The sequence below is a fragment of the Lissotriton vulgaris genome, unplaced genomic scaffold, assembly GCF_964263255.1.
Source record: "Lissotriton vulgaris unplaced genomic scaffold, aLisVul1.2 SCAFFOLD_1067, whole genome shotgun sequence".
NCBI classification, from domain to species: Eukaryota; Metazoa; Chordata; class Amphibia; order Caudata; family Salamandridae; genus Lissotriton; species Lissotriton vulgaris.
In genome coordinates, this window is record NW_028243062.1 from 398,559 (window position 1) to 424,042 (window position 25,484).

General features: G+C 48.3%; 1 protein-coding gene across 3 annotated transcripts in view; it reads left to right on the plus strand.

The window, feature by feature from the left end:
* The window catches only part of LOC147668719 (vascular endothelial growth factor A-like), a 298,705-nt gene that overhangs the window by 158,392 nt on the left and 114,829 nt on the right, over window positions 1-25,484 (plus strand). The window lies entirely within an intron of this gene.

Genomic DNA, 25,484 nt, shown 5'->3' on the forward strand with positions numbered 1-25,484 from the left:
ACCACTGACAGCATGGCAGCTAAACTCAGTTCTGGCTCTGTTGATGCCAGCACCTTTCAAGCCTATTCACAAAGCCAAAACAAAATGTCTTTAATGGAAGATGGCTCTACTTATAGCCCTTACTTCGGCTGAGCAAGATACAGGCACTTGCAATACAAAGGCCATACCTGCAATTAAAAAAAGACAGTGTTATCTTGCTGACTAATCCTCACTGCATACCTAAAGTGGCATCAACTTTTCTTCTTACCAAACCTATTGTTTTAAAAGGATACTTCCAAAATCCATCCAGTGCAGCAGAGAGAGCTCTTCATACTCTTGATGTTAAAAGGTGCTTGAAATTTTATATTGAACAAACAAGAACTTTCAAAGATCTGATCAACTTCTAGTTGCTTTTGCCCCCCTGCGAAAAGGGAAGCCTTTTCGGGAAGTAGCATAGCAAGATGGGCGTCACCAGCGATAACTTTTTGCATGAAAAAGCAAAAAGACCACTCACAGCTAAAGTGCGCCCTCATTCAATAAGATGTGTCACTACTTCCATAGCTCTTTTAGTGGGAGTATCCCTACCTGACATATGTAGGGCTGCAACTTGGAAAACAGGCACACCTTCACTCGACACTGCTGTCTGGCTGCAACTTCCAAGCAGGGCGAAGGGGCTTATTCAAGCATGTAAATCTATGAAAGATGTCAATACTGGAAAGAGAAACACCGAGTACACATACCTTGCTTTTTAAGGCAGTTGGTTAGCTTTGGCTTGGGCATTTTGTGACAACAGCAGTATGGTTCCATGTTTTGGATTTTACAGATTTCTTTCCTCTACGAGGCATGTCGACCAAGTTTTGAGTAGGGTATGTGTGGGTCTCTGCCTTGGTCTTTTTTGCATATTGAGAAGTGTGGAGCTACAGGATTTAGTGGGTAATTACAGTGAGTTTCCTTGTTGATTACAAGTGTATTTCTTTTTAACTGTCTGGGATTGCAAATAAGGATTTGACAAATTATTTCAGTTTGTGACTGTGGTCTGGATTCTTCTGATTTGTGGATTATTATTATTATTTTTTAGCAATTCAAGACACAGGATGCTGCCACACTCTATGGGGCTCCTAGTGTGGCTCTGGCTAAGGTGGGCATTTCTTGGGCATTAAGTAATCTTTAAAATCTGCTGTAGAAATAGCAGCATTAGGGGGGGCGTGGCTTGGATGGCAACGGAAGCGGACGCCTGATTCCAGAGCTCCGCAACTCCGGGGAAAGAACGGCGAATTAAGCAGCGAAACAGACCCTGATCCTACAAACAAAGGATCCAAAACGAAGTATGAACACAAGGAGAGCAAACTGACGCCCGGGAAGTTCGAGCTGAGGCAGGCAGAAGGCAGGCAAGGTCCTCCAAGGAACAACGGGACGTAGGGAACGAAGAACCCAAGATGGCGGAGTGAGACGTAGGAGTAGCTAACTACGGAGTGATAAGCGGTGCCGAGGGAAGGAACCGCCAGTAAACAACAAGCAAACGGATACCCAGCGGGGAGCTTGAACAGGAAGCGCACCGCCAGCGTCAAAAGGGATCGAAGTGCGAGCCAACGATAACAATAACAACAATACGATCCACTGGAAACAAGCAAAACTGAAACAAGACTAACGCTGCAAGAGTAAACAGAGCGGCCATCTTGAGTAGGGCAACGCCGAACGGAGAAGGAAGGGGAAAAGAGTGGTACCTCCGCCACACACCCCTGAGTGCAAAGCAGGTACAGGCATGCACGCGCAAGCAAGGGCGGCGAGAGTGGCTAATGCAAGCGGAAGGTGACGTGCGAGGAGCCGGCGACCGCTACTAAGTGGCAGCCGTCCTGAACACGATCCTCTGGAAACAAGCGAAACTGAAACAAGACGAACGCTGCAAGAGTAAACAGAGCGGCCATCTTGAGTAAGGCAACGCCGAACGGAGAAGGAAGGGGAAAAGAGCAGAGCCTCTGCCACACACCCCTGAGTGCAAAGCAGACATAGGCGTGCACGCGCGAGCAAGGGCGGCGAGAGTGGCTGATGCAAGCGGAAGGAGACGGGCGAGGAGCCGGCGACCGCTACTAAGTGGCAGCCGTCCTGAATGGGCGCCGATCCAAAAACAGAACAGACCAGCCACTTTGAGCTAGACAGATCGCGAGCAGAGTTGAAAGGTGAACGCACCGGAGCCCACGCCGAGATAACCCTGAGCGCAGCACGAGTACACGCAAGTACATGCAAGTAAGCGGCTTGAGTGGCTTAAGGTGGGCAGAGGACTAAGCCGCGGGCGTGCAAGACACCACTAAAGAGTCAGCCATACTGAGTTAAGACTACACCAAACAAAGCAGAGTGGAGGTGGAAGCTGCGGGGCCTCGATAGAAACACTGCACGACCGCCAAACCAACAACAAAAAACACAGCCATACGCTCCTCTTACGCAATACAATAAGAAATAGTATGAGTGGAGGGGGGCGGCAGCTGTGCATCCGCCGCAACACCCCGAAGCGCAGTACTAGTATACGCAAGCAAAGGCCAGTAAGAGCAGCAAAAGTGGATGGAGGAAGGTGAAAGGCAACAGGCGTAAGGCGTGCAGGCCACCGGCAGCAGCCCCCGCATCACCACCTACGAGCATCAGGGAAGAACCCGCGCCCAGACGCGCTACAACAACGGAAGCACAGAAGCACAAGCCCTCTGCCGCACAATCGCAACAAGAGTCCTGGAGTCCGGTAAAACCAGGACAAGGACAATAAGGTGGCCCAGCAGATTCTCCCTAGGCGCAAAACCCAAGACCAGACACAAGACCTCAAGAAGCAGCGAAACAACCCCAACAAGCCAGCGAACAGACCAACGGCCAAAGGGCAGTGTGAAGACACAACTACAGAGGAGAGGCCTAGACAAGATGGCAGGCAGAGACGATAAAATAACCAGTGAGGGCAAAAAAATCAGGAAAGACACAACGGAATCACCAATCAAAACTAAGAACCATACCTCAAACGAAGCAGCAATGGAAACCCTGCTCAAAAAGATCACTGAAGCTAACGACCTAGCCAAAGCCACTAAGATATCCATGGACAATGTCCAGTTGGAACTGACAGCCATAAGGGCAGACCAGAACAGAGTGGTCAACAGAGTGGGGGAAGCGGAGAGGAGAATAGGGAATATGGAGGACAGAAAAAAGGACAATGAGCGGGAAATACACCGCGTAACCAAGGCAACTAACGACCTACAAAGAATGTTCGCGGAACAAGAAGACAGAAGCAGGAAGGGCAACATCAGGATCCTGGGGATGCCGGAAGACGAGGAACAGACCGCAGGGTCATGCGCTGCGATGCTGGAAACCCTGATCCCGAAAATGACAGGACTGAAATTCGATAGGCCTTTTGAGATTGATAAAGCCTACAGAGTCCCGGTAACGAAGCAACAACACGCCAAAGAGCCGAGACCGATCATATGCAAACCAACAAGATCCCGGCATACGGACGCCATCTTTGCGCTTGCCAGAAAGGGCCAAACGGTGAAATGGAACGGGCATAAGATCATACTAACGCAAGACTTCTCAAAAGGCACGGTTGAAACAAGAAAAGGCTTCCTAGCCCTAAGAGAAAAACTCAAGAACACAAACATCACATTTCGGTTTGCAGGGCCAGCCAAGATGCGCATAACAGACAGAAGAGGAAAGCGTATTTTCGACGACCCAACTGATCTGCGAAGATACCTCCAGGAACCGGAACAGGAGGAAATGGATGCCCTAAGTCCAGGAACGGCGAAGAGGAAGACGTCCTCAGATGGCTCGGAACTAGGCGCGGCAGAAGGCCGCTAAAGAGAAGGACAAAGAATCACTCCAACCTCAGGAAACCAGAACTAAGCAGATCGCACAACACATCTACCTCATGCATCTAGCCCCACCGCGGTGACTCCACCAACATTGTGTCCACCTGAGACATAATCCCTACCTCAGTCACCACGGTCATGGGCAGAACACCAGCGACATTAACTGGGTTACCATCTCAGTATTTTAAACCCTCAGGAACTAGAACTCTATGAAGATATCTATGCACAACGTGATAACAGACATATCCTTTCACATACGAGAACTAAGTCAAAGGAAAGGGGCAACAAGGACTCGGGGCGGGGGCGCGGGGCGGAGAGTAATGTTGTTGCACGTCTACAGTACTTTGGCAGGGGGGAGGTGGGGAGGGCCGGGGGGGAGCTTGGAGGGGGGGGCAAACAGCGGGAATTTTTGCAAATCCGTGGAGACATTCTTTTTCTTTTTTCCTTCTATCCTATCACCATTCCCACACACCCACTAGGGCCCTAAGGGGGGGTCAAACCAGCATGCCAAGCAGGAAACAAGGCTACACGACACACTCGGTACAAGGCAGAGACTACACAATAAGCGCGAACGCAGGCGATAAACACACCACACCATGACTTCACAGCCAACACCCGCGCAACCACAACTAACATCTGACATTAAGATATTCTCCATGAACGTCAAAGGCCTCAACCACCCCATAAAACTCCGCAAGACACTAGACCACCTAAACAAACTCAAGGAAGACATTTTTGTCCTCCAAGAAACCAGGGTAAACGAAGAAGAAGCAAAACGACTCAAGGCACGGTGGATAAGCGAAGTGGTCTGCTCACCTACAGTAAACAAGAAGGGAGGGGTCATCACCATCATTAGCAAGAAAGCAAAACTTAAAATACAGAACTACCGGGCAGACACAGAGGGCAGGAGACTAATCACAAGCATTAGGAAAGGCGAAGACACCATACACGTGGCCAACATCTATGGCCCGACCTCAGCGAACAAACAGTTCTGGGAGGAAGTAGAAGGCGAACTCAGGGACATACCTCTTGGGGAGATGCTGATAGTTGCGGGAGACATGAACCTAGCGATGGACAACGCCACAGACAGACACCCACACAGAGCCAGTCACACGTCACTAGAACACTCCACCCTGAAAAATCTGTGCGCCAAACTTGCACTATCGGACCCATGGAGACTACAACACCCGAGCACAAGGGAATACACCTTCTATTCACACCCGCACAACTCATATAGCAGAATCGACTACATACTCCTGTCCGCCACACACACCCACCTCACAAATGAAACGGAGATCGGACCAATAACAATATCAGACCACGCACACATCACCCTCTCACTAAGCGGGAAACACAACAAGAAGCCAACCCGCAACTGGCGCCTAAACAGCGACATCTTAGAGAACCCCACAAACATAGCTGAGATTGAAGAGGCAATCAGGGAACACCTATCGTTCAACGATACTCCAGACACCGACACCACGACCCTATGGGAGGCACTAAAAGCCACGGTAAGAGGGAAACTCCTTTACATCAAAAGCAGGATGAACAGAAAGAGGAACAAGACAATACAGGAGCTAGAGGATCAAATCAAAGAGCTAGAAAGCAACCAAGTAGCGAACTTAAGAGACAGGAATACGCTCACCACACTCACAAAGAAAAAATACGAACTAAACAGGATACTCATCGAAAGAGCAGGCAACTGGATTAGCAAATACAAGGCAATCAACCTATGCTCGGCAAACAAAGCAGGCAAAGCACTAGCAGGGTACCTCAAAGCCAAACAGAGGCAACACTCCGTGGTAGCGATAACGGACAAGAGCGGCAGGACACACACGAACAACAAGGGAATCCTAGAAACTTTCAGGGCCTTCTATAAGGAACTCTACACAGCAGACAACTCGCTAGCAGGTGACGGTGGCGCTAGCTTGCTAGACAAACTAGACCTGCCCAAGCTAACGGAAGAACAGAAAACAGCACTAGAGCAGGACATATCCGGTGCGGAGGTGGAAATGGCAATAAAATCCTTAGCCAGATGGCTTTACGGCAACCTTTTACAAAAAATTCCACCCCCTCCTAAAAGACACCATGGTCAGGGTCTTCCAAGCATGCGCCAGCAGGGGACGCATCACCGTCTTGATGGCAGAGGCAAACATCATCGTCATCCCTAAGGAAGGGAAAGACCCACAATATGCAAAGAACTATAGGCCTATCTCACTAATCAATGTGGACTGCAAGATATACGCCAAAGTAATGTCATCAAGACTAAACACGTACCTCCCCCACCTAATACACAAATCACAAGTAGGTTACTTTAAGAACAGACTCTCGCAAGATAACACCAGACTCCTCTGCCATCTCATAAACCGCACAGCCAACAGTTCGGAAAAGCAGTAATGATTGCACTGGACGCCGAAAAGGCTTTTGACAGAGTCTCATGGCCATTCCTCAATGAGTCCATGCGCAAGTTCGGCCTAGGGGACAAATATAGGGGGATGGTCATGTCACTCTACCAGAACCCCTGTGCACGTGTGGGGGTCAACGCATCCACATCAGCAACGTTTACCCTACAAAGAGGGGCCAGGCAGGGATGCCCCCTCTCACCTGGACTATTCCTATTAGCCCTAGAACCACTCCTCCACATGATCAGAACAAACCCGCTAATAACTGGAGTTCGCTTAGGAGGTCAGGCGTTCAAGCTAGCAGCATACGCGGACGACATCCTTATCACTACCCACAACCCTAAACCATCAATAGAAGCGTTAATGGCCACCATTGAGGAGTACGCCCAAGTTTCGGGCTACAAACTGAACCGCAACAAATCGGAAAGTAAGCCGATGAACTGCCACACTACCAGGGAGGTGTTGGGTGAGTCAGGACTGGCATGGCAGACAAAACCGCTAAAATACCTAGGCCTCCTTTTCGACAGAGACCTAAGGACAACGCTAGACAACAATGAGGTAGCCATGCTTAAAAAACTGAAAGGCAAACTGGAGGAGTGGAGTCCGAGATACATAAGCTGGTGGGGTCGAGTAGAGACGATAAAAATGATGATCACACCTATGTTAAACTACCTGCTGTGCATGCTACCGCTCACACTCACGGCGGACTTCCATTGCAAGTTAGACAAAGCACTCAACACATTCCATTGGGGGGGAAGAGCCAGAATCAGCCTCTCAAAGTTAAGACTGAAGAAGGAACTGGGAGGGCTCAACCTAACTAATTATAAGGCATTCCAAACGGCTTGCCTTGCGAAACAAGGCATACACTGGATCTCCCCCACACCATATTATCCGCCAGTATGGATGAGGTGGAGAGGAACATCCTAGGGGGGGCAAACCCACTAATGGCGCTAACAGCCAGCAAACACCCAGAAACAAAAAACGCCATCATCAGGAACACCAAGACGGCCCTTCTCAGAGTGGACAAAGAATTGGAGGTCAGCATCAAAAACTCCAAGTGGGAGTCCTTGTGGCACAACCCCAAAATAACACACAGAGGGGCCGTACTAATGAATGAGGGGTGGTGCAGCAAAGGGATCACAACACCGTCACAACTAGAGCTCAACAATAACCCACTCACTTTTGAGACGCTGCAGGAGACACACACACTGAACAACAGAGACTTCTACACCTTCCTAAGCACCAAAGCAGCAATCACCAGAGCCAACCTTTCGAAACCAAGACCCTCAATATTACAGTACACACAAAACCTAAACAAAGTGGGACACCAGACAGCGCACATCTACAAACTCATCACTCCGCGCACTACAAGGCTCAACAACAAAACGCTAGCATTTTGGGAGCGGGCATACAGTAACCCACTCACCGAAGCAGCTAAAGCCAGACTATGGTCATCGGCCTCAAAAAACAAAGTGACACCCCAACTTGCCCAAACGAAATACTGGCTGTTGCACAGGTTACATTGGACACCAGCCAAACTAGAGACAGTAGGTGCTAGGGATAATGATCAATCAATCAATCAAAGACATTTATAGAGCGCACTACTTACCCGTAGGGTCTCAAGGCGCTTGGGGGGGGGGGGTGCCGTTACTGCTCGAACAGCCAGGTCTTGAGCTGCTTCCTGAAGGAGAGGTGGTCTTGGGTCAAGCGCAGGTCGGCCGGGAGGGAGTTCCAGGTCTTGGCGGCCAGGTAGGAGAAGGACCTTCCTCCTGTTGTCGCTCTTCAGATGCGGGGGACGGCGGCGAGGGCGTGGCTGGCTGATCGGAGGTGGCGTTTGGGAGCGTAGAAGTTGATTCGGTTGTTGAGGTAGCTCGGGCCTTGATCGTGTAGGGCTTTGTATGCGTGGGTGAGGAGACGGAAGGTGATTCTTTTGTTGACGGGGAGCCAATGCTGGTCTCTCAGGTGTCCGGAGATGTGGCTGTTTTGTGGGATGTCGAGGATGAGTCTGGCTGAGGCGTTCTGGAACCGCTGGAGTCTCTTCTGGAGCTTGGCGGTGGTTCCGGCGTAGAGGGCGTTGCCGTAGTCCAGTCGGCTGGTGACGAGGGCCTGGGTGACGGTCTTCCTGGTCTCCGTGGGGATCCACCAGAAGATCTTCCGTAGCATGCGCAGGATGTTGAAGCACGACGAGGAGACGGCGTTGACTTGTCTGGTCATGGAGAGGGAGGAGTCCAGGATGAAGCCCAGGTTGCGTGCGTGGTCCGTCGGTTTGGGTGCGGTGCCCAGGGCGGGGGGCCACCAGGAGTTGTCCCAGGCGGAGGGCGAGGAGCCCAGGATGAGGACCTCCGTCTTGTCTGAGTTCAGTTTCAGGCGGCTGGTCGTCATCCACTCGGCTACATCTTTCATCCCTTCGTGCAGGTTGGCTCTGGCGGCGGCGGGATCGTTGGTCAGGGAGAGGATCAGCTGGGTGTCGTCGGCGTAGGAGATTATGTTGAGGTTGTGTTGGCGTGCGATGGCCGCGAGGGGGCTCATGTAGACGTTGAAGAGGGTGGGGCTCAGCGAGGATCCTTGAGGGACGCCGCAGATGACTTCGGTGGCTTCTGACTTGTACGGTGGTAGGCGGACTCTCTGTGTTCTTCCGTCGAGGAAGGAGACGATCCATTCCAGTGCCTTCTCCTGGATTCCGACGTTCCTGAGGCGCTGCACTAGGGTGCGGTGGCAGACAGTGTCGAATGCCGCGGAGAGGTCTAGGAGGATGAGGGCCGCTGTTTCTCCGTTGTCCATCAGGGCTCGGATGTCGTCGGTGGCGGCGATGAGGGCGGTCTCGGTGCTGTGGTTGGCTCGGAAGCCAGACTGTGAGGGGTCGAGGGATCCGTTCGTCTCGAGGAAGGCGGCCAGCTGTTTGTTGACGGTCTTCTCGATGACTTTGGCTGGAAACGGGAGGAGCGAGATGGGGCGGTAATTCTTGAGTTCGGTGGGGTCTGCTGTAGGTTTCTTGAGTAGAGTGCTGAGTTCGGCGTGCTTCCAGCTCTCAGGGAAGGTGGCGGTGTCGAAGGAGGTGTTGATAATGTCCCGCAGGTGGGGTGCGATGACAGCGTCGGCCTTGTTGAAGACGTGGTGAGGGCAGGGGTCGGTCGGAGATCCGGAGTGGACGGAGTTCATCATGCGGACGGTGTCTTCGGTGCTGATCGGCGTCCAGGCGCGGAGGGTGGTGGTGGGCGGCGTTGCTGTGGTCGTGGCGTGCGTCGGTTGAATGCTGAAGCTGTTGTGTATGTCCGCGATCTTGTTGTGGAAGTAGGAGGCGAGGGAGTTGCAGAGGTCTTGTGATGGGGTGATGTCGTTGTTTCCGGCGTTGGGGTTGGAGAGCTCTTTCACGATGTTGAAGAGTTCCTTGCAGTTGTGTGTGTTGTTGTCCAGCCGGTCTTTGAATGCAGTTTTCTTGGAGGCGCGGATCAGTTGGTGGTGCTTCCGGGTGGCATGCTTGAGGGTGGTCATGTTGTCCGGTGTTGGTTCCCTTCTCCAGACTTTCTCGAGGGCTCGGCAGTTCTTCTTGGAGCTCTTGAGTTCGTCGGTGAACCATGGGGCTTTCTTGCTGGCGGGTCTGCTGGGCGGGGTCCTCAGTGGGGCGAGTTTGTCCGCGCAGTTGCTGATCCACTTCGTGAGGTTGTCGGCGGCCTGGCTGGGGTTCGCTGAGCTGGCAGGAGGGTGCTGGCTCAGGGAAGCGGCGAGCTGGTCGGCTGTGATCTTGTTCCAGCTTCTTCGGGCAACCTGTTGCTGGTGGTGGTGGATCGTCGTTCTTTTGAAGGTGAAGTGGACGCAGCTGTGGTCCGTCCAGTGGAGTCCTGTGGCGTGGCTGAAGGCAATGTCTTTGCTGGATGAGAAGATGGCGTCGAGTGTGTGTGTCCGGCGAGGTGGGTGGGGGTGGACACCAGTTGCTTGAGTCCGAGGTTGGCGAGGTTGTCGAGCAGGATGATGGTGTTGCGGTCGCTGTTGTTCTCCAGGTGGAAGTTGAGGTCCCCCAGGAGGATGTAGTCAGCGGAGGGGAGGGCGTGCGGGCTGATGAAGTCGGCGACCTGCTGGAACTGCCAGAAAGCAAGGGGAGACCTGGCACACATTCTATACGACTGCCCCAAGGTCAAGGCATTCTGTGGCAAGGTCCATGACTTTATAGACACTCTCACGGGCAGCCACTCCACGCGCGGCCTACCAGGCATCACCATGGCCTTCACTTGACACTTGACTCGAAAGAAAACAGCGACCTGGTAGATGTTCTGCTCACGACCGCGGCCAAAACCGTCCTAGGTAACTGGAAGGACACGGGGAAAGCCTCTTTCAAACACTGGTTTAACTGGGAAACCTTCCTGAGAGGGGCGGACAACATAACAGCAAACTACCAACCAACCAGCATACCATACAGCAAGAAGGGGGATGTGGTCGGCCCTGGATGCCCACCTGGAACAATAGCCCCCCCACCCCACCCCCCCTCTTCTTCTTTTTCTTTTCTCTGTTTCCACGGTCACTATGCCAAGCAAACGGGTCAACTGCATTATTTTGTATATGCAAATTATATTTTCAATAAAAACACTTTGAAATCAGAAATAGCAGCATTTAAAAATTTGCATAATTTGCTTCTCCTTTAAGTCAGAATCATAGACGACATCTAGGGTTGGCAGTTAATGAAGATTATGTTGAATATTCTGGGCGTAAATCCGAGGTGTGTGCCATCGAGGTGCTCTTGAATTTCATTTGAGGTGCTCTGTTTGTTCACTGATGATGCTGAGCCTGTTTCTGTCTATACATTTGGTTGCAAATGCAATGTGTGCTTTAAGTGTGTCTATCAGTATGGCAACTGTACTCATGATGCATTGTGCATTTGGACTACCTAGAAGTTTGTCACTCACCTTCCAATATTTCCTTGAATTTGGTTTATAAGTATACGGATCCTTGTGGTGCACATTAACTCATGGCTGTGTAGGGAAATTGGAAATTCTCCAGCCACGCTAATTATTATCTGTTAGCTTGGAACAAAGAGAATCACAAGGCCAATGGTTTGGCATCATGGTGAATTAATTTAATTTCCGGAATTACAGATTTCGTAGGTGTGCATTCAGCTGCAGTCTTTGTAGAAATGTCTGAGGATCACTGTGCATAAGAAGTCTGTCAGCCGAAAAGGATGACATGGTATTCCGTAAAATGAATTTGCTGTGCAGACTGTTATTCAAATGTACAATTTGTATTGTTTATTTTTTGTTTATATGTAATTCATCCTTTTTGCTTTTTTGGGTGTCTTATTTTTTATTTTACATACTTTGTACCTTGTGGAGATACCCTGACCCCCCCCCCCCCCCCCCTTTACGATCCCCATCTATCCATCCCATATTTCCTCCTAATACCTTATTAGTGTTGCTCATTGCGAACACATTTGTTCTGTATTTCTTTGGAGTTTGGTTTATGGTCATAGAAAAGTTTGTATGATAAATAGGGACACTACACCCATTACGTTAAAGATTGATGTGCATTTCTTTTCTTCCTGCCCAATATCATACTCTGTCCTAAGCGCTCTTTTTATCCTTCCCACCAATTTTGTTAATTTCAGTCTATCACTGCTGGTTTCTCTTCAATTCTCCCCTGTCATCTGGCCCACCTTTTCCTGTCCATTGTTCTTTCCTCCATCCAGTTAGTAGACATAACTTGAAGTGTCCAGGATAGGAAATTAAGTAGCAGCTAGAACTTAAAGTTGTTAAAGTCTCTTGCCGGAGCCAAAAGGACAAGAGGAAACTTCACTTTGCCAAGAGAGGCAGAAGCTCACTGTTTCCGGATGTACCATGTTACAACGCATACCATTACAACTACCTACCATTACAACGCTACCATTACAATGCATACCATTACAACGCATAGCGCTTAGAGGTGCTGGATAGTGGTAAGTATAATTTACTATTCCAACTCCAGTCCCCGTGGACACTAGGGAAGGTGTTGGATAGTAAATTAAACGTATTCCCTATCCTAGAGCGCCCCCCAGCGCAATGCGTTGTAATGGTATGCGTTGTAAAAGTTGCGTTGTAATAGTAGGTAGTTGTAAAAGTTGCGTTGTAACAGGTGTATACCACTGTTTCCACCTCGCATTTAGAATGGATATTGATTGCTTGATGACTGTATAGACACTTGTTTTTCTTCATCAACTCTTTCAGTTTTGCTTTTACAACATGCTGTAGGATTTCTCAGATACTACAGGTCCAAAGTTTTACAGAGTTTCTTGGTTTAAGTTTGACTTTTTATATGAGAACGGTGCTGCATAAGATAACGCTGGAGCAGGCGCTCGCGGAATAACACGTTCTTTGGTAGCTCTTTGTAAGGTCGACAGGTCCTGGAAGGATTACGGTCTTTCAGATGGCAAATATCCCCCTCACAAGAATTTGAGAAGTATTCATCAAAAGTGTTTCTCTATGTGCATTTCCTGATGATCATCGTATGGAGCTGCAGTCCTTAGGGGTAAGTTGTCAAAACAACTGATGTACTTAGACATGCAGGTTGATTTTCCTTTTCCAGAATGAAATTAAATTCTGGGCTTCATGCTGCAACTCCTCGGTATTGGGAGCATCATCAATATCGAATGTGGATGCTGAAAGAGCATCTTCGAATTCAAGAAAGTCTCTTGTCAATGTAGACAACCATTAGCAGGCCCAAGATTTACGTTAGCTCACCACGAGGTATGGAGAAAAATTGGAGGATTTGGTGACTTAGCTTGTTTCAAGAGAACACATCACTGTGACTGGGATTAACCCCCTATGGCAGCCCTGTCCAGCATTCTCCAAGAGAGGTGTATCCTTGCCAGATTTTTTGAGTGACTGTTGACTAACTAAATTAATTTGATTAAGATTCATTGTGATAAAGTGTATTGTGGTGATATTATGAAAATCCATCATTGTGGATCAATGTTGAAACCGCCGCTGGAAGGAGTGTTGGAGTGGGGATTTTATGTCTCAATAAGGCCACCCTGAGCAGCAACTCTGAGGTACTCTGAAGAGTGCTGTTCATCTGCCCACTGTCTGCTTTTTGCCAGGGACCATGATCAGGGAAAGCGACTGGGCCCTGTGCACCATGGTAGGAACAGCTAGCTGGAAGGCTGCCTAGGTCGTGAACTACTTCAGACGGCGTGCCAGGATCCAGGTATCTCTTTACCTGAGAACCCTCAAAGTCATTGCTTAACAAAATCCACACTTACCTGTTGAGTGCATCAGATGACAGACAAAGCAAACACTCAGAGTGGCAGACTGTACTGCCAACTTGTCTCCGTCTCTAGTGAGTACATTTTTAGACTGTGAGACAGACAGTCTTATAGGAAACAGAAGTCAGGAGCGAAATAAGGAACCTACTCAGGTCTGCAGCAGTTAGCCTTATAAACAAAGGACAGGCAGAAAAAAATGAAGCAAAACGTAAAAATATCTATATATTTTCATTGATGTTTCTGACACATAAACCATAGACAGCCACTATTGCCTCAGTATTTGACAGGATATAAATTCTCCCTGCAACCAGTTATTTTATGCTTGCTCCACTTTGTACCCCCATATCTCCTCTTCCCAAGCTTACCCACCTTCCTATCTCCTACCGCTATGTTCTTCTTTTACTGTTCACAGATTTACATTTGCACCTGTTTCATTGCCAGGGAGTCCAAACCCTCCCCTATTTTTTCGAGCATCTGATTGTCTTTGTCGATTTGTTTCTTTCCCAGCACACACCAGTCCATGTTTTCCACCCAATCTGTAGCTGCACTAAGCAAAACGTGGATCGTATCGCAATCTCTCATGAGGCTTGCAGTGTCTGCTCCCACTCCCGTCCTCAAGTGCGCCCACGTCCCTCTCCCAGCCTCTTCTAGATTTGCCCATCACATCTGGCGAATTGTACATAATGTTCTTGTATATCAGGGAGATTGACTTTTTTGTTTAGCTGTTTCCCTAGTACCATTTAGTTCAGTGATGAGGATTCCTCTATTGTTGTGTCTTTGTGGATAGTGGCTGCTAGCATGTACCTTATTTATAGGTATCATAGCACTCCTGTATCTGCCATTTGGTATTCCAGCCTAAGCATCTCGAAGGACATCAGGCCGTCCTTGCTCCAGATGCCTCCCAGGGTGGAAATTCCTACCATATCCCAGTTTGTGAACCTTTCCAGTCGCCCCACTTCTCCTAGGGCTGTGCTCTCCCATAGTGGGGTTGGCCTCGTCCGCTTCGCTCCCTAACCCGGTTATTGTGTGGCCTGTTTACAAACTTAGGTTGCTGCGAGAGTATGCCTCGGCATCCTTACCTAGGGCCGGTTCATTTAGAGGACTTCTGAGTAACCCTTCCGTCCCTTGGCGTGTCTGTCTGTTTGTCTGTAGGGCAGGCTCCTTCCTCGAGGCTCAGGCCCCTTCGTTTACAAGTTACGAGTAGAAATTGAGCAAAAATGAGGTCAAAAGTGCAACAAAAATAGTTCATTAGAAAAGGGTCAAACCACACGTCAGTGTTAGGAGATCCTTAGAGCTATGTGTGGGAAAGAGGTACAGACCTGTCGCTGGTAATGCTTCTGGCCCTGGGAGTATGTCAACAGAACGATGCAGAGTAAATTAAGTTCTGTTTAGCAAGAAAGACTGCACCCTAAAGTGGTGGGAACATCTGATGAAGAGCTAGTTAGTGGGCTATCGATGACCACTAGGAATATTTCAGTTGACCTGTATGTTGGTATGAATTTTATTTTTTCTTTCCTCCCACGTAATATGGATTTTTTCTTTACACCATCCCTGATGCATTAATGATCCACAAGCCTTTCCGAAACATCATACAGAAAAGCCCCAAATGGGGGTGAAACACATTTGTGATTTTTGCACCTTTTGGATTCATTATAGTATGTTTTAGGCTGATAGGGCCGGACTGGCCATATCGGGCATCAGGCATTTCCCCGGGAGGCTGGAAAGGTGGGGGCTGGTTTTGCAGTGGAGGGGGCCAATTTTGCAGCAGTCCTGCAAAATTGGCCCCCACTAACAAAAGCAGCAAACAAGCGTTTCCAGCCTCCTGGGGCCTGGCAGTGCTTCCCCAGGACCTGGTCCGAGAAAATTGCCAGGGCTGCTTTGGTTTCCCAGTCCGGCCCTGGCTGATAGCGACATAAGAGTTTTGTTTGTTGTCTCCGTTTAGCACTTTTCGTTTGAGATCACTAAAGCTAAACAAGCATTTGCAATTCAATAGGTCTCACATTTATGAGAGTTTGAGCTATTGGCATTTACAATCCCAGAAGCTCACACTCTAGCAAATGCAAGACCTATTGCATTGCAAATATTTTTTGTGTCAAAGCGCCCCATGCTGCGCTTCCATGTTAATGGAGGCCACTCCCCTTTCTTTAGACAAGCCGTGGCAAAAGAAAGGGGCGTGGCCATCATTAAAGTGAAACCGCAGCATGGGGGCTTTGACACAAAATAACATCTGTTTGTCAAGTTGACAAACAAATGCTTTTTTTGTAAAAGCACCCCATGCCACGTTTCACTTTAATAGTGGCTGCGCACCTTTCTTTAGACACAGCTTGTCTAAAAAAAGGGGGGGGGGGTACATCCATTAATGTGAAAGTGTGCATGGGCGCTAATAAACAAAAAAGCTTTAAATAAATAAGTGCGTCCGCTATACTTAAAGCAGACCGCACTGCTAAAATAAATGAATAAAGAAACGCAGCCGGCATAGTTTAAGTGGACTGCCATTAGTAATTAAGATAACAAGCATTAGAAATGCAATAGGTCTCGCAGCATTAGAGTTAGTGCTTTTAGAATTGTTTATGGGTTTTTTTGTAAATCTTTAGCATTTTTGTTTCCTGTAGCCAATGCTAAAGAATTAAAAAAAAAAAGCCATAAACATTTCTAAAAGCTCTAACTCAAATTCTCCGAGACCTATTGCATTGGAAATGCAATAGGTCTCGCAGTAGGAAAGTTTGAGCTATAGGTGTTATTTATTTTTTTGTTTTTTATTTATGTGTTTTTTTTTCTAAATAGCTAAATTAATAGCTTTCTTCTTTACAAAGCCAATAGTTATAATTTTTGTAAATGTGACACCTCTAGCATTTGTAAAGCAACATGTTTTGTATTAATGGGACTTATAGGTGACTTATATGTATTGATATTAAAAAAATCAATGGCTTTAAAAAACAATTAATAATTGATACGTAAATAAAATGGATTTTATTTTATATTGCCAATAGCTTAAAGTTTATTAAATATATTTAGTGAAGATGCTGTGGTTGCGCTGAGTGAGGGTGAGTGAGGGTGAGGGTGAGTGAGGGTGAGGGTGAGTGAGGGTGAGTGAGGGTGAGGGTGAGTGAGAGTGAGGGTGAGTGAGGGTGAGTGAGTGAGGGTGAGTGAGTGAGGGTGAGTGAGTGAGGGTGAGTGAGTGAGGGTGAGTGAGTGAGGGTGAGTGAGTGAGTGAGGGTGAGTGAGTGAGTGAGGGTGAGGGGGTGAGAGGGTGAGGGGTTGAGGGTGAGTGAGGGTGAGGGGGTGAGGGGTTGAGTGAGAGTGAGGGTGAGTGAGGGGTTGAGGGTGAGTGAGGGCGAGGGGTTGAGGGTGGGTGAGGGGTTGAGGGTGAGTGAGGGTGAGGGGTTGAGGGTGAGTGAGGGTGAGGGTGAGTGAGGGTGAGGGTGGGTGAGGGTGAAGGTGGGTGAGGGTGAGTGAGGGTGGGTGAGTGTGAGTGTGAGTGAGGGTGAGTGAGGGTGAGTGAGGGTGAGTGTGGGTGAGTGTGGGTGAGTGTGGGTGAGTGTGGGTGAGTGAGGGTGAGTGAGGGTGAGTGTGGGTGAGTGTGGGTGAGTGTGGGTGAGTGTGGGTGAGGGTGAGTGAGGGTGAGGGATTGAGGGTGAGGGGTTGAGGGTGAGTGAGGGTGAGGGGTTGAGGGTGAGGGGTTGAGGGTGAGTGAGGGTGAGGGGTTGAGGGTGAGTGAGGGTGAGGGGTTGAGGGTGAGTGAGGGTGAGGGGTTGAGGGTGAGTGGGGGTGAGTGAGGGTGAGGGGTTGAGGGTGAGTGGGGGTGAGTGAGGGTGAGGGTGAGGGGTTGAGGGTGAGTGAGGGTGAGGGGTTGAGGGTGAGTGAGGGTGAGGGGTTGAGGAGGGGTTGAGGGTGAGTGAGGGTGAGGGGTTGAGGGTGAGTGAGGGTGAGGGGTTGAGGGTGAGTGAGGGTGAGGGGTTGAGGGTGAGTGAGGGTGAGTGAGGGTGGGTGAAGGTGAGTGAGGGTGGGTGAAGGTGAGTGAGGGTGGGTGAAGGTGAGTGAGGGTGAGTGAGGGTGAGTGTGGGTGAGGATGAGTGAGGGTGAGGGATTGAGGGTGAGGGGTTGAGGGTGAGTGAGGGTGAGGGGTTGAGGGTGAGTGAGGGTGAGGGGTTGAGGGTGAGTGAGGGTGAGGGTGAGTGAGGGTGAGGGTGAGTGAGGGTGAGAGGGTGAGGGTGAGTGAGCTACATCTAATGACTTCAGAGGACTGCTTATAGACTGTTTAAATTACAACCACTGTCGATAGTAAGTACTATTGACCCTGATAACACCCTAATATATGTCCAAAGTCACAGTTTGGTAGGACTGGGCCAGACCAATGTATATGTTTCTATAAGTGTAGTCAGGACCATACAAGGGTTAGTTGAATAGCCTTGGCGGAAAACCCTGCTTCATTTTTTCGTATGAAACGATCCAGAGCGCCGCCTCAAATTGACAGGCGAAAGTATGATCTAAACATTACTGACATCTCCATCCTGAGGCGTGGGGTCTATAGCGTGACAGCTCGGTCTACACTTCATGCCCTTGGACGAACGCGGATTGGCTGTTCCGTTCTATGTGTCAGGAGCTCAAGGCTGACAAAACTGATGCCGAACTCCTAAAGGAAGTTTTAGAAAAAATGCGCTTGAGATGAGTAGCAACCAAATCGAAGGCAGGCAGATTTCGCTTCATTTATATCCAGTATCGTTGTTGTCCTGAGCGGCACCCTCGGGCAACAGAAGCCGCTGCCATTGCTAAATAAAACAATGCAAACAATAGTTTAAAATATGGCGCGCTGAAGGATCTTAAATACAGCCTTTAACCCCTTAATCCTCGCTAATTGTACAAAACACCCACTGTAACGCAAGAGTCGAAGAGCGTTCTGACGTACCTTGCCTCGTAGTTTTTGCAGATGCGTAAGAAGTAGACAGAGGACTAACGCTTCCCCAGGGTAGGGTAACGGGCGGCCATTTCAGAAGAGAGCGTTTCCGGTCGAGAGGAATGGCAGCTTCTCGGATGGCCACCATACCCTGAAGATTTGCCGTTTGATGGAGAAAGTAAACACAAATTGAGACAGAACACTTTATTGGTCTAAATGGAGGGAGTCTCCCTTCCAATTAGAAAGCCTGCTTGTGCGTGAGCTTGAGGTCCTTTCTAAGCAAGTCTGGTGAAGATATAAAACACTTTATTGCATTTCGGGTTACGTTATTAAGTGGAGAGGTCATTGAGTCGGTACTTGTTTTTCTAGCCTCTCCAGTGCATGTTTTGTTTGCTTCTTTACTTTTGTAGCAGGTAGTAAGATCTGATAATGTACCCCGAAGGACGGCAATAAGAGACTATACAAAAATGCAAATTCAAACAAATCGCCCAGCAAAACGTGTGCTCAAAGTCCTGAAACGCAAATAGATTTTCTGCTTGTGACAGGCCAGCTGTTTCTGTAATTCTTACACTATTACGTGATTATGCATGGAGTAAAAGTTTTGAACGCGACATGGCAGGCAGGGGAGGGGGCGGAGCGGGGGTGTGGGAGGAGTGCGGGAACAGACGGGGAGGAGAGTAGGAGGAGGAGAGTAGAGGAGGCACGGCCTAGCGGCCGTGCAATCAAGAAGTGAGGGGGTGGAGCTGGGGGAGGCAGGAGAGTAGGAGGAGGAGAGTAGAGGAGGCACGGCCTAGCGGCCGTGCAATCAAGAAGTGAGGGGGTGGAGCTGGGGGAGGCTGTGTGAGAGAGTAGGCAAGGCAGGCGGCTGGGGGCATGTGCACGCGCATTTAAGCTCAATGCGCATGCGCATTGAGCTTAAATTTCTCGTGCACTGCAAGGAATCGCCACGATTCCTTGCAAGTTGGGGATAAAGAGTGGATAAGCCACCATAGACTCGCAAGCTCGATGCGCATGTGCATCGACAGGCGAGACCTAAAAATGGGCGGTGTGCTGCAACATACTGGGTGGAATATGAGCAAATCATCGAACAAAATAGTGCTCACAGCCAAGATAAAGCAGATTGTGTAAGAAGACAAGTAAAAGGTCCATTCGTTATGGGAGGCTACAAATGAAGACAAGGCGGTACCAAGGAGAGACTAACAAGCCTATTTAGAAAGGAAAAGCAACCATTTCGCAAGGACAGTAACAGGCGCCAATTGAAAAGATAGCCGGTACATGGGCAGAGCTTCAAGTCCCTACCTCAATACAGCATGCATCGCAGAGCAGCGCATGCCCAGACACGACCTAAAAAGATGGCAATCCCCACAGAGTTTGAATATCCACACTTTCTGCGGCTATGATAAGAATTTTAAGTTTTTTGATTTTTTTTTTAATGTCATCTTGTCTAGGCGCCATGGATGTCTATGTTGAGGCACCTCCTCCAGTTGAGAATCTCTTCCCTCGTTCACTCAGCCTCAGTATTTTTAGCTCATTAGGTTTGTGGACTCTGTAAGATCATAGTTTGCTGCAAGCCTTGGAATGATTATCCCTGGATGCCGTTTTCCTAGATGTATTGGAGATAAGGGATAAGCCCCCTAAATATCGAAGCTAGATTATTAAGGTACACAAATATCAAGGACAAAATATCGAATCCAGATTGTCATAAGATAAGTAAGTATAGATTTTCTATCCCTAACTCCCCATCTATGTACCTTGACTGTATATATATAGATGTGGTGTTAGGGACAGTAAATCTATACTTCCTTCATATGCAGGTAGGAACCTGTTTTAATCACATTCAATGTCAGACGCACCAATCTTGGATTTTACTAAATGGATCAAGGAGAGAAATCCTGATCATGGGCCTTTCGACCCAACCAATCTGCATCTCAAATCGCCGGACTCAGGGCACCTTCTTCAGGGCTAGCAGAGAAAGCTCATAACTTAGAACTTCTGAATCCCTTTCAGCTCCCCTTTATACACCCAGTATTGGCATTCTCCCTGCTCTCTGTGGCTGCTTGGCTTGACTGTCTACATTCAGCTCTCACACAAAGCCTTCCTTATCTTTGTGGTCGTAATGTCCCACTTTGACCACAGTAAGCTGCATTGGTAGGCTTCTGGCCAAAGCCACCCTCGAGGTAAAGGCGCCCAGATTCATATAGCTAGACTCGTATTTTGAACCTCATGTCAAGATCACTCACCTCTTTACACTGGCTGCAGATCTTGGAAAGAACATAGATCCAAGATATAAGCTTAATACACAAAGCTTGCATGGATAATCAAGGATTATTCCTCTGAGATTGCAGACAATCTGCTGTGCAACTTGGAGCCTGCTTCTTGCTATCTTTTCTCCGTTCGGTTGACTAGTGACAAGCCTTTCGGAAGCAGGGGACCACACTCCCAGGGCTCAGCACTATAGACTGCTCTTCATAGCTCTTAAAACTTGAGAAAGATTTCCTTCCTTCTCATCGCTCATTTCTCCCACCTCGCCTCGGGTTGAAGTGAGGCCGGGTCACCAGTGATTCATGGAGTGCTTCTCTTTTTCTGCACCTAACCATTCACACGCGGGGAGGGTCGCACAGCAGCATAACAAGAGTACCACGGGCACTTGCGCAATCAGGCATAACAACCCTCTGGTTGAGTAGTGGCACGATTGGTGACCAGGAACGTGTCCTGGTTCAAAAAGGTGATCGGACCCTGACCAGGAAGGGAGCGGAACGTTGATCCTGAGGCAGAAGCAGATGAAGTCACTGATCTGGCGGCCTCCCCTGGCACATGCGGAGAGAGACGCGTTCCAGAGAGAGTAGATGGGGCGACTCCAGTTGAAACCCTGTTGCACTGAGCCCCGGAAAATGACACCCCTCGAGTACCCTGGCGGAACGGAACCAAATCCCATCCTCATCGCCAGTGTAGAGGGTCAGGTCTCCTTTGTAGACTGCCCCTCGTGTGCTGGAGGGCCTAAGAGAGACAGCATACAAATACACACCACACAGATAAACTAGGTATGGGTTGAAGAACCCGAGCAGTCTCAGCCCCTTTATTTATTTCGGCTGGGCGAGCCCGCCCCAGGAGTGTTTCAGGGTGCAACATAGTTGTGCAGAAGCCGGGTGGCTCTCTACATCGGTCACTAATCTTTGGGCACGCGGCTACTAATCCCGCTGCACCGTTGATAGCTACACCCACGAAGGCCCCTAAGGCTGCTGTCACTGCCTGTGCACATACGCATTCGCAGGCAAGATTCCCTAACACATATACTAGACTTCTCCACCAAAACGTTCCCAAATTATGCGGAATAGGCAGGCCCTCAACCAGCCTGCATGTCTGGTCTGGCTGCTCTCTCCCACTGTGCACGCCAAAGGATGTAAGAGGTGGAGGGAATGGTGTTTTCAGTGCATACCAATCGATAAACAAAGGGGAGTCAGTTAAGCAAAGGTGTGACCAGTTAAACATTTCAGTAGCATTTTACTATTTGTGGAAGAAAGAACGGGTCCAGTCAGCCCGTTACATTTGAAATTAAACGTGAGGTTGCTTCCACGCAGACAATTAGAAAATATTAAAATAAATAAGCTGGTAGTTATGTCCTAATTGGCTTGCCTTGTGATCATACTTGCTGTAAGGTTACTATGCATACTGCACTGATTTACATGTTTCTACTGCAGCCTGGGTGGACTCATTCATTCTCTCCAAGTGTGGAAAGAGAAGAAAAAAATCTGAAACATGTAAACAAAAATGTAAACGAATGCAACCGCTGACAGGCGGTACCGAAAATAACGAGCGTCAATGTCACCACTGAAGCAGAAACTTTTCCCCACGGGCAGAAGCACAGCGTGCAGTCTCTGTTTGCAATTCAACTGCTTAAATGTGAAAAAGAGAATTCTGACATTCACAAAAACTGAGGGAAAATCAAACACTTCAGAGGTTTAAATTGTCTGCGGAAACGCAGAAGTGCTTAGAGATTAGGCTTTGGAAGCAGAAGAAAAATATTTAAGTAGGCCCTGGGGAGCTAGGAATTTATAGCCTCTGAAAATCGAAAGAATGTGGAGTCTGGTTGTTTATGGTGGGGAAAGGCTAGGAAACGTCAGCATGACGCGCTCCCTCATTGTCCTATCAAATGAGATGAGTAGCTGGAACAAGCTTTTGAAACTACGGAAAAGGCAGGTGCAAAATGTCATTTTGCCCATGGACTCGACCTTCTCACGTGTAGAGTATAAAGGTCTCTGCAGCGGATGCAGAACCCGGCGAGCTATGGTGTGCAAATGTTATGAACATGTGACACATGAGCCTGATTATCTGGTTTGATGAGTGATCCCAAAATAAACATATTTACAAAATAAATAAGTGGTATTCACTCTTTATCAAGTTGTCTTTACCCCTCCGGACGCTACCACACATTCGTTTACCATGCATGTAGGTACCATGAAGGCCTGTCTTTTTTGGTACTTGACCGCACAGATATTTTTTCTTCAATCCATAATTATTGTATTTTAAAAAATTGGGATCTTGGGGATATGGGATGGGCAAGGCTTCGGGTGGTAGGGTTTTTTCGGGTTCAAGTGTAGGTAAGAATACAGGGTAGTGAAGGTTTTACAGTGTTTTTTAGAGTTCAAGGATGGGTAAGTTTACGGGTTAACGAGAAGCGTAGCTAGAGCTTGTGGCGCCTGTGGCTATCCCTCAGATTGCCGCCCCTGAGGGAGGGGGGTGGTGGCTGGGGAAAAAGGACGGCGAGCACTTGAAAGAGGTCCGAGAGACACGTAGTATCACCGCTAATAGTTACCTCGATCATGCAAGTTACATGCACATACATGACACGGTCCAAGGCTATACAGTTGAATATACCAGTGACCGGCAGTACAAAGAACACACAGACTGCATGACCTATCCGGGGACTCAGAAAAACTACATGTGACATCCATCAGAGAGCTGCGTGAACGAATACCTGGTAATCCCCTTAGCACAATGCAAACATGCACATACATGACACTGTTCGCGGATCCATCATCTACAGCTGACAAAAAATGACCAAATATCATGGTCCCCCCAATTAACTGGCTTCATTTTAGCTTTAGTATCTATTAGTTAATAGAAAGCTTTTCAATTTCAGGAAAGAAAACGAGTAAACGCAATATATCTATCTATCTAACTATTGATCTATCTATGGGCAAAGTGTAATCTATTATTTTTCAGCAGTGTTCGGGATGAGAGGGGAAGTGATTTACAAGAAGCAAAGCCTCAAGTGAGTAATGAGGACTATTCCCTAACTCATAATTGGTTATATATAACACGTTACCCTTTGCATACTTTATGTATGGCTTGTTTAGAATAAAAATTGATAGAGGATTAAATCCGTACAGTGAGATGCCGGCACACGGAATTGGCCTTGTGAGCATCAGCAGAGATAGTATACTCTAAAGACATAGTAGCAAATAATCTCTGAGGAAGAAGAGTATTTTTTCCACATTAGATGGGTTGCTCTATGGCAATAACATAAAATCTGACATTTGTTCTGTGTTATAAAATGGGAGTGGGGGGGGGGGGCATACATGTATTAGTATACATTCTCCCCAGTAGCAGATTTAATTTAGACACATTAATTTTCACTGTCATAGCATAGATGTATATATTGTTCCACTAACATAGATTCCCATAGATATATACTTAAATACCCATTCTCTTTACTTATACACATACATATGTACACATCACAAGTGCAAATACACATCAATATACTGCTATTGATTGGTATTTATATGCAATCTGTTGCCTTTTGTGAATACGCACTTAGGCAACCATTCTCTTCTGCTCCAAAGCTCAAACTAGTTCTGCTTCAAACTCAACACAAAATGGTTTCCGTTTCTGCTAAATTATGTAAACAAGCATTTGCAATGCAATAGGGCTCGCATTTACGCAAGTTTAAGCTTTTGGCATTGTAAATGACAATGCCTTTTATTTCTGTTTTAAAAACTAAAACACAAATAAAAGGCTTTATTTGCAATGCCAATAGCTCAAACTTGCCTAAATGCGAGACCTATTGCATTGCAAATGCTTGTTTTATAGGACTTGTCTGTGAACTGTCTGCCACTCTGCCCCTCACTAAAGATCCTTTCCTCCACTCTGAAAACCGTTTAGCTCTTACCTCACTCAGCCTCGCGTACTCCACAGTGGTGGCAGCCAGGGTCATCATGGTAGGGATTGGTTCACTTCCTCTGCAGCAGCTGTTCGCCCAGCACTGCCCTGCCCCAGACTGGACTCCTCATGAGAGCGCGTAGTGGTGAAGTGCGTGGCGCGTCACTGCTACATTCTCAGTGCGAGGACTGGCCAAAATGATGCCCATGGCTATAATTGGTAGCGCTCGCGCACTACAAGAATGACGGCCCTGGGACGGACCCACAAGCAACCACAGACGCTGTACGTCGCGGCGGCAAATATCACTGACAAAAATTCAAACTTCAAAGCCTGAACGTGCCACAATACAGACCCTTGTGCGCCTCCGTTTGATTGCTTGCACACATGTACGCCGGAGTATGAAGGGGAGGGCTCTTCGGCTGGATCCATGAGCTGAGAGAGCTCATTGGATTTTCCCCTCTGACCTCGGTCGCGGCGCGCGCACCACACCGCCACCACGCTAGGTGGTGGTGCGGCCCTGCAGGCAGCAGTTGGAAGCAGGTGTGACCGTGCGCTTTTACTTCTAATGGGGCCACGCACGCGGCACTGGTGGCCCGTTGCGGCGGCCTTTATAATTTATTTGGGGACACTGACACTACTGTAATACCTGACAGAAGTGTCAGGGAGTGTCCCCAAATAAATTATAAAGGCCATCGCAACCAACCACCAGTGCCGCGCGGCCGCCGCCCCCTAAATAGTGCCGCCTGGGGCGGACGGCCCCCCCTAGCTACGCTGCTAGTGGTAACAAGATATTTTAAGATTCCGGGATGGGTAAGGGTACGAGGTAGTGAGGGGTTTTTAGGATTCATAGAAGGGTAAGGGGTAGTAACGTTTTTTAGGGTTCATAGATGGGTAAGGGTACGGGGTAGTGAGGGGTTTTTAGGATTCATAGAAGGGTAAGGGGTAGTAACGTTTTTTAGGGTTCATAGATGGGTACGGGTACGGGGTAG